The following is a 239-nucleotide window of genomic DNA, read 5'->3' as shown; positions in this document are numbered from 1 at the left end:
AAGAACTTATCAACACCAATTTAGTGTAGATAAGCAGACACTTCTTTATTGACGGCCGGGTGCGCGGGCGAGTCCTCTCACAAACCACGCACACCTGAACACCAAAATCATACACCTTATATTAAACTTATTCATACATATTCATTAGATTTCCGAGAAATGTTATGCATATTCATTAGATTTCTGGGAAGTTCTTAGCATATGTAAATGTCCTTTACGCAGGCGCAGTGAAGGTCTCC

This window comes from Haliaeetus leucocephalus, unplaced genomic scaffold, assembly GCF_000737465.1.
Source record: "Haliaeetus leucocephalus isolate CR32 unplaced genomic scaffold, Haliaeetus_leucocephalus-4.0 Scaffold605, whole genome shotgun sequence".
In the NCBI taxonomy this organism is placed as follows: Eukaryota; Metazoa; Chordata; class Aves; order Accipitriformes; family Accipitridae; genus Haliaeetus; species Haliaeetus leucocephalus.
The sequence above is the reverse complement of the archived record's forward strand: the minus strand, read 5'-3'. Positions refer to the sequence as shown.